At 36.0% G+C, this 8,261-nt stretch overlaps 1 protein-coding gene across 11 annotated transcripts in view; it reads left to right on the forward strand.

Moving 5' to 3' along the window:
• The window catches only part of LOC114893208 (ankyrin repeat and KH domain-containing protein 1), a 122,741-nt gene that overhangs the window by 72,158 nt on the left and 42,322 nt on the right, over positions 1 to 8,261 (forward strand). The window lies entirely within an intron of this gene.

The following is an 8,261-nucleotide window of genomic DNA, read 5'->3' on the forward strand; positions in this document are numbered from 1 at the left end:
TATCAGGCATTCATTTTTCATTTCACAATTCTTTAGCTAAACAGTAATGTGAGGAATGAAAATATGTTTGCTGTCAAGTCTTAGTAGCATTGATTCAGTTTGGTGAGTGAGAAGTTTAAGAATTATATTTAGTTTCTTTCATGTAATGCTGAATATATGGCTTAACATCTGTCAATATGTGAACACGGACAAATAACTATAAAAAAGTATATGAATAATATCCAAGTGAATATCAAGGTGTATACATTATTTAAAGGACTCACGTTTATGAGCTCTGTTATTTTTCTGCTGTATTTTCATTTGTAGATATAAAGTACCTTCACTTGGTAATAATGTATGTGGTTGTCCTACCTGAGTTCTCTGAAATAAAGAAAATAGGTAATATGTAAAGTATTAAAAACTATTATATGTAAAACAAATGTATAAGCGTATTTCATTCATTATATGACAATGAAGTTCTAGATTTTTGAAATCACAGTGAAGTGTATAAGTATGTATTTGTATCTTTAACACAGCTTTAAGTGAAGTTGGTAAGGAATGACTATACAGCAGCAAACAGAAGCTTCTTTCAAATTAATGTCAATTTTAGTAATTTTAGAGTATTGTGGGCCTTCACCAAGGATAACTTTATTTCTGAACTATTAATTTCAGAGATAAAATACCTGTAGTCTCTCTGACTTAAGCTAATTCTAGCAGTTTTCCATTGGACACCTAGCTATTCAAACTTCAGAAAATGAAGACTGCTCTTTTTAGTCTTAAGAAATAAAAAACAAATTAAGCATGTACTTGTTAAGGAATCTGAGTATCCTAACTGGCTAACAGCCTTTAGTAAAATATTTAAACCTAAATGCCTCTGTTTTTGTTGCTCTTTGTTTGGCTATATCCTATAGAGGACTGTAGTAACTTTGGCTAGGGAAATTCAGTACTAAATAAGAAATCATTTAAAAAATATTTATTAACACAGAGCCACAAAATAACCAAGAAATAAGCTAGGAAGGACACAGAGTATGTGCAGAAAGGAAGTAGAACATTTTAAATTTAGATTTAATATGTAAGTCAACTTAAACGTTTGGGTAGTGACTTTTTAAGTTGATACTCAAGTGAGTAATCATATTTTTGCTTACTGAAATACCTTCTTATACTGAGTAGCTACTTATTTTCTTCACTTTGATGTTTTTTGTTTTTTTATAAATTTATTTGTTTATTTTTGGCTGCGTTGGGTCTTTGTTGCTGCGTGCAGGCTTTCTCTAGTTGCAGCGGGTGGGGGCCACTCCTTGCTGCGGTGCGCGGGCCTCTCATTGTGGCAGCCTCTCCCATTGCAGAGCACGGGCTCTAGGCCCATGGGCTTCAGTAGTTGTGGCACGCAGGCTCAGTAGTTGTGGCGCACGGGCCCAGTTACTCTGCAGCATGTGGGATCCTTCTGGAACAGGGCTTGAACCTGTGTCCCCTGCACTGGCAGGTGGACTGCTAACCACTGCACCACCAAGGAAGTCCCTGATGTTTTATTACTTACTGAATAGTGTCAAAATGAACTAACCTTTTAAGGAATCTTTCATTTTACTAAATTATTAGGGAAGGAAAAAATTAACACTTGTATCTAGACACTTGGCACTTGCTGTTGCCAGATGCCAAGTGGTGTTGCCAACCCAACATTTATTTATGTGGGAGCAAGCTGTGATAATGCATTGCATTAAGATTTCATGTTAGTATTGATATAAATCGTGTGCGTAATAGAATATTATATCACTGTAAGTTAGGAAAAATCAATTGATGATGTAAAAGTACACATTGAATCACCTGGGTAGATAGATCTATCTTGAATTATTAAATATATATTATTTTCTCCCTAAAGTGGCTTTTTCTTAAAATTTCTCATTTATGTAGCTAGAGAAGTTCCTTTGAGTGATGAAATTGCTGTTTGACCATTTTGCTTTTTTTTTTTTCCTAAGTCCATAGATTATACCTGCATTGCATATGTGGCTAGGGATGGAGGAAGGATTCTTACTCTCTAGGACTCTCTTTCTATTCTAGCAATCATCTTTTCAAGTTTATAACATTTTACTCCTATCTGAAGTCTTTATTCATATCTGCATCCTTTTAAAATATATTCATGCCCATAAATCTTACCCAGGTGTTTCTTATATATCCTACTATAACATTCTTTTCTTTCATGTGCACCATTCATCCAGGCTCCTTCCATCTTGACTCATATTCTCCTGATTTAGGCAGCTAATCTCACTTATCCTTTGTTAGTTTTCAAGGATTTGAGATCCTAGCTGGCATCTGACAGAGGCCTCAGAATCACCTTTATAAACAAAATGTGAAACTAGGTAAGAGTGATATGCTCAGTTTTCTAGCATTGTTTAGCTTTATCATCTGTAGTTATGAATATTCACATGGGAAAGGATACATAAGTAATATCAAACCTTTGTCTTTCCAAATTTAATATTGTAAATAAATTTGTTGATTGAAGCCACTTGTTGCATCTCATTCATTTGTAGTAACTGATTCTACAGAGATCCTAAAATAGGATTCTGATTATTCTTTGTGTAGAACTAATTAATCCGTTGCAAAGCATTAAAATTATGTCAAGATAAACAATACACATCTTTTGTGTGCACCTCAAGGCCCTCTTGAGGAGTCATTTCTCTGAACTCCTATAGCACTTTATTGGATCTTCCTTCTGGCTGTGCTCACTCCTGCACCTTCTTCACCTCCCCTTTGGACTTCAAGTGTGGAAGGTTGAGTTAATCATACTGAATTCCTGGACTTTGTCATCATGGCTCTCTGCTCTTGTTTTACTTTGTTCCTTTTTATCCCTTTTTCCATGCCCATACTTGCCCTTAGGCAGTCATTCTAACGTGTTTGATTTGCAGATTCTTTTGCTCTTACAAGTTCTTATAAAATGTTTACTACTTTATATATTTTTAAATTTACATAAATGGTATTATGCTGTAGATCCTGTTTTGTGTTTTACTTTTTTCACCAGCACTGTTTTTAAGATCTATCCATATGTCTACCTCTAGATTGTTTCTACCTGCAGCATACATAGTGTTTCATCCTGTATATCCTCTGTTTTTTACTTGTCCTTTCTCTCAGTGATGGGTACCCAGATTGTCTCTCATTCCCCACCACCACAGACAATGCTGTGGTGAAAATTCTGGTACAGTCCCCTTATGGATCTGTATGAGAATTTCTCTGGGATAAACTCAGGAGCAGAATTGCCTGTCATAGGAATGCGTAATGTTTATCTGACAAAGTACTGTGAATACACTCTTTAGAATGCTACAGCAGTTTACACTCCCAGCAGCAATGTGTAAGGGTTACTATATTATACGTCCCCATCCCATTTCCATATCTGCCAACGCTTGGCTTTATCCTTTTATTTGGATTTGTACATTTTTATCTCCCCTTTTAGACTGTAAGCTCCTCGAGGGCAGGGTTTAGGTTGCTTGTCTTTGTATGGTCCACTATGGCTTGCTTGTACTAGACGTTAAATATTTGTTGAATAAATTAATAAATGCCAGGCTAAGAATATAGATTATTCTGAAGGCAAAAGAAAATTATTAAGAATTTTTTTTTAATGTTGGTGCAGTTCTTTTTTTTTTTTTTTTTTTTATTTATTTATCTTTGGCTGTGTTGGGTCTTTGTTTCTGTGTGATGGCTTTCTCTAGTTGCGGCAAGCAGGGGCCACTCTTCATCGTGGTGCGCGGGCCTCTCACTGTCGCGTCCTCTTGTTGCGGAGCCCAGGCTCCAGACACGCAGGCTCAGTAGTTGTGGCACACGGGCTTAGTTGCTCCGTGGCATGTGGGATCTTCCCAGACCAGGGCTCGAACCCGTGTCCCCTGCATTGGCAGGCAGATTCTCAACCACTGCGCCACCAGGGAAGCCCAAGAATTTTTAAGAAGAGCGACATTGTGATTAAAGGGGATGTTTAAGAACTTAATCAAGAAGCACTATTTTAGGGCTTCCCTGGTGGCACAGTGGTTGAGAATCCGCCTGCCGATGCAGGGGACACGAGTTCGTGCCCCGGTCCAGGAAGATCCCACATGCCGCGGAGCGGCTAGGCCAGTGAGCCATGGCCACTGAGCCTGCACGTCCGGAGGCTGTGCTCCGCAACGGGAGAGGCCACAACAGTGAGAGGCCCGCGTACTGCAAAAAAAAAAAAAAAGGAAGTACTGTTTTAGACTATTGGGGAACAGATTGAAAACAGAACTGTAAATGTAAAGTAAGCATTAGGTTAACATGATGCTTTATATCCCAGAGTTGTTTATTGGAGTAGGTAACATGAAAAGTTCTCATTTTAATATCAAATCATTAAAATTGTATAGAAAAATTATATGTACAGTGAATGAGGTTGAGTGTTTCTCTGGAAATTTTACTACTAATATTCTCTAGTTTAGTAGATTTCCATTAGTAATCATGCTTATGTGGATTTATATATGTCCAAATTTAATAATGTCTTTTAACATATAACTGCTTATGTCCATCTCATTTCCTCACTGCCCATAAAAAAATAAAGGCCATGTTCTAAGCTGTCTCTATATCGTGGTTTCCTGTTGCAAACTTTTTTAATTAATGGAGGAAAAGTGAAAATTGAGGAAGTAGGGTAGTAACCAAACCAAAGAGATAAGATAGTAACTTTACCTGTGTTCCTAAATATTAATTTATGATATCACTCAATGCTACCAATGAGTAGACAATGAATAGATTTATAATCTGACAGTGGGCGATGTCTGAGGAAGATGGAACTGTTTTATATTCTGGTGTCTTATACTACTACCTTCCTAGAGACTGAAATTTTGTTGCTAAAAGGACACTTGTTAACATTCTCTACTTTTCCCCAAAATGAAGTTGTTTCTTCAGCTTCTAGGAATAATTAGGTGACATTTGTTTTTTACCAACATGGCTTAGTCGTGATGTTGTAGCTTGTATTAGTGCTTTGATGTGTATCTAGGCAATCCCACTAACTCCATGGTTACAGATACTCAGTCATTGTCTATTTGGGGAAGAACTGCTTTTTGTGCATTACTTTCACCATCCTCTGTTCTTCCTGCTACATATATTTTGGGCTTTTTGTCTCTATGTTCAGTTAAATAAGTTACTCTTTGTAATCTTGTGCTCTAAGCTTTTTGTATTTTATTTCTTAACAAGATACAGCCATTTCTCTCTGTTATTATCCTCAAAATTCTAGCCTTATTTTGGATTATCTTACTATTATAAGATTTTAAATCTGTGAATGTCCAATGTTGTCATAATTAATTACCAGTCTGATTAGTGTTGAACTCTTACCTAATTTTCTTAATCTTAAATACAAATTACAAAACACAAATTACAAAATACAAAAACTATACAAGGGTGTTTTAAAATAATGTTGGAGGAGCATTCAGAACTTCTTTGCAGAACTTCTGAATTTACTCTGCTGATGTCATTGAATTTGTTACACAACTGAAAATTTCCTTGCTGGGCTCACAGATTTATACATTGCTATTTGTGGCAGTTAAACTCCCTTTTCCTACCAATGATTGTCATTAGGTACTTTGAACAAGTAAAGCAAACTATTATTTCCTATATGATCTTGCGGAAATAGTTATAAAATTATCTCACAAACTAATGGCTTTTGCTCTGAAAGGATCAAGTCTGTTCCCACTACTTTGCTCAGAGAAGTATAAAATTGAATATGGACAATACATTTTGCTGAATTTTGCCTTTAAAAAATAACTAATCATTGCAGCTCTATTTACAATAGCCAGGACATGGAAGCAACCTAAGTGTCCATCATCGGATGAATGGATAAAGATGTGGCACATATATACAATGGAATATTACTCAGCCATAAAAAGAAGTGAAATTGAGATATTTGTAGTGAGGTGGATGGACCTAGAGTCTGTCAAACAGAGTGAAGTAAGTCAGAAAGAGAAAAACAAATACCGTATGCTAACACATATATATGGAATCTAAGGAGAAAAAAAAAAAAGGTCATGAAGAACCTAGGGGTAAGACGGGAATAAAGACACAGACCTACTAGAGAATGGACTTGAGGATATGGGGAGGGGGAAGGGTAAGCTGTGACAAAGTGAGAGAGTGGCATGGACATATATACACTACCAAACGTAAAATAGATAGCTAGTGGGAGGCAGCTGCATAGCACAGGGAGATCAGCTCGGTGGTTTGTGACCACCTAGAGGGGTGGGATAGGGAGGGTGGGAGGGAGGGAGACGCAAGAGGGAAGAGATATGGGAACATATGTATATGTATGGCTGATTCACTTTGTTGTAAAGCAGAAACTGACACACCATTGTAAAGCAATTATACTCCAATAAAGATGTTAAAAAATAAATAAAATAAAACAAAACATTCGTTAGTATTAAAAATAATAATAATAACTAAGTCTTTAATTGCAGTGATTTTGGAACTGTGGTTGTCTGACCTTGTTAAAGACAGTATCTCAGGGAAAACCTGTTGGACTTTTTTTGATAATAACATGTTGCAAATATTTGAGCTACCTGCAGTTTTGAGTTCTCCTATTCTAGCAAAAAAAGTAGTGAAATCTCTTATTTTTTTGTCCAGTAGTTTTGTCACCCACTTGCAGTTCTGAGCATTTAAACATCTAATGGATTATTTTTTTCCTTTGGACCTAAGAATCATTTTGAATGCATTGGATGAGCTTATTTTTAAATCTGAAGTTACATATGTTATTCATATATATTGACTACAGTCCTTAAGAATAGACAACTGTTTTTTACCCAGTTTTTTTTTGTTGTGTTTTTTTTTGTGGTACGCGGGCCTCTCACTGCTGTGGCCTCTCCCGTTCTGGAGCACAGGCTCCGGACGCACAGGCTCAGCGGCCATGGCTCACGGTCCTAGCCGCTCCGCAGCATGTAGGATCCTCCCAGACCGGGGCACGAACCCACATCCCCTGCATCGGCAGGTGGACTCTCAACCACTGCGCCACCAGGGAAGCCCCCCAGTTGTTTTTAAACAGCTTTGTTGTTGTTTAGTTTACACACCATAAAAGTTCACTCATTTTAAATGTACAATACAATGACTTTTAGAAAATTTACATAATTGCATAACCATCACCTCCATCAAGTTTTGGATCCATCACTCCAAAAAAATCTCTCATGCCTGTTTGTGATCAATCCTCATTCTTAACCACTATAATCCAGGCAACCAGTATTTTCCTTTCTGTCTCTATAGATTTGCCTTTTCTCTGTAGATCTGTTATAAATGGAATTGTACGATATGTGGTCTTTTGTGTCTGGGTTCTTTCACTTAGCATAATGTTTTCAAGGTTCATCCACGTTGTAGGCTATATCAGTAGTTCCTTTTTATTGCTGAATAGTCTCAGTTCTTCCTAAACAAGATTAAGCCTTGAATTTGCCTCTAAGTAGTTATTATATGTTTCCTCCACTTTATGCCCAGATGTTAAGATTGTTAATATTGATAATTATTTTGCCATGAGGGGAGTAAATTAATTTAAGTGTGATCGAAAACCTTAAATTAATATACAGTTACTTCATTTTTAACATACACTGTCAATATGAGTAATCCTATATGGGAAGTCTGATTTTCTCCTAGGTATTATTCATTGTTTCTCTCATAGACTTTTACGTGAAGAGTTTATTTAAACTCAGAATAATTGTCCTTTGTGATATAAGTTTAATACAGTGTTCAGGTACAGAAGTGTTTAAGACTTAATTAATGAAAAATTTTAGAAGGTTATATCTTAAAAATTGATTTCAAATTATATTTTAATATAATAAAGAAACATTTTGGCAGTTTGAAAGGCACTTTTCCCTACTTTGATCTACAAGTTACAGTTTCTTGCAGTAACCTGTACTAATATTGTAAAAAGAACAATTAGGCAGTCAAGCCAACATTAATGATACCCTCAACATTATTTTGATACTGCTTTAGATTTGATGTTCTTTAAAAAGTCCAATTAAATAAGCAGAATTTTGAGGTTCTTTTCTCTTTGATTTCCTTTTCTCCCTAATCCTGTGTTTTCCAAAATCATCCAATCCTATAAATATTAGATTTTTTTTAATTGAAAAAGTCACATTTTTTGAATTGGCAACATCCCTGTTTGTGCTATGTAAAATAGATGAGTCTGGTCTTTACCTACAACTGGTATGAATCTGAACATTCATTCTATAGCATTAGTTATATGGGTTTTGGGAGGGAAGTATGTGGTGGGGGGCGGAGGGAGGGCTGGGATTTTTTTTTTTTTTTTTTTTTTTTTTTTTTTTTTTTTTTTT

This window comes from Monodon monoceros, unplaced genomic scaffold (assembly GCF_005190385.1).
Source record: "Monodon monoceros isolate NGI ecotype Baffin Bay Population unplaced genomic scaffold, NGI_Narwhal_1 Super_Scaffold_12, whole genome shotgun sequence".
Classification (NCBI taxonomy): Eukaryota; Metazoa; Chordata; class Mammalia; order Artiodactyla; family Monodontidae; genus Monodon; species Monodon monoceros.